The sequence below is a fragment of the Solanum tuberosum genome, unplaced genomic scaffold, assembly GCF_000226075.1.
Source record: "Solanum tuberosum cultivar DM 1-3 516 R44 unplaced genomic scaffold, SolTub_3.0 scf00075, whole genome shotgun sequence".
NCBI classification, from domain to species: Eukaryota; Viridiplantae; Streptophyta; class Magnoliopsida; order Solanales; family Solanaceae; genus Solanum; species Solanum tuberosum.
This window is the reverse complement of record NW_006239001.1, coordinates 495,349-496,680: the sequence shown is the minus strand read 5'-3', so window position 1 is coordinate 496,680 and position 1,332 is coordinate 495,349.

The window sequence follows — 1,332 nt, the reverse complement described above, 5'->3', positions numbered from 1 at the left end:
AAAACATTAGAAACAAAAAAATCGAACAAAGAGGGGAGGCGCAGACAAGAAGGATATGGGAAGAGTGGAAAGGATATCTAGGTTTTTATTAAATGAGTTTTAAAATTTTGGGGGGAACTTTTGAACTTTTGCAATTTTTAATTTTTTGGGGTAAGAGTTTTTGGATCTAAATGGGGAAGGGGGGAGACGGTTGGAGGTTATTTTTGGTGAAGATTAATGCTTTGCTTTTATAGTTATTATTTTTACTTATTTTAAAATTAACAAATACAATATTCTTTTATATATAACAAATACAACAATTGTTATAATAAAATTAACAATTGTTATCGATAATAACAAAGAAAATTATCTCATGAAAATAAAAATAATTAATAATATTAACAGTAATAAAACAAATATATACTTTACGTTAAGTTAATGGAAAAGGTCAATTATTTATATATATAAATATATTGTTATTAGTTTTGTTATCTATTCTGCTTTTCAAAATAAATTTTTAACTTATACTTCTTATGTCACATATTAATTGTCCAATAACAATAATAATAACATACCTAGTGAAATCTCAGGGGTCTAAGAAGAATAGAGTGTACCAAGACATTACCACTATCTCGTGAAGGTAGAGAGACCATCGACTCATATTAGTTGTTCACATTAATAAAAATAGTTATCTCAAATTAATTGACAATTTATGAAATAAAGATAGAAATTAATTATAATGTTTTCAATTTCCCTTACATTTAATTCTTTTTTAAAAGTGTAAACAAGTTTATGAAGTTTTAGATAAAAAAAATATTATGGCGTAAAGTAGTAAAAAATGTCCTTTTTATTCTAATTATTTAGCATTGTATCAAAAGAAAAAATGACAACTAATATTGAACAGAGAGAACAATGTTTAGTTAAACTTATGACCACTCTTAATATTGAATTACTATTTTTAGTTTGAATTAAAATATAAAAATGATATGAATTCAAAATATTTTTCTCTACCTCTTAGAGAGGGGCAAATTTGTGTACACTCATGTATCTGAAAATCCCATATATTGTAGAAAATTCTTCTTATAATGCACTCTCTTCAAATCTCATATTATAGTACAATTGTACTCACATAGTTGTATCATTTTTTCATGACAATTTTTTAACTATTAAGTTAATTATTGCAACATTTTTTTGCTACTCGAAACATAATATTTATTAAGTTATTATATTTTATTTGAAATTACTTCCTATGTATAAAAGATTACTATTGCTTCAACAAGTTTTAACATAGTCGTGAAAAAAACTTATAATTAAATATAAAATTGTATTATAGCAAAAAATCTATGATTATAT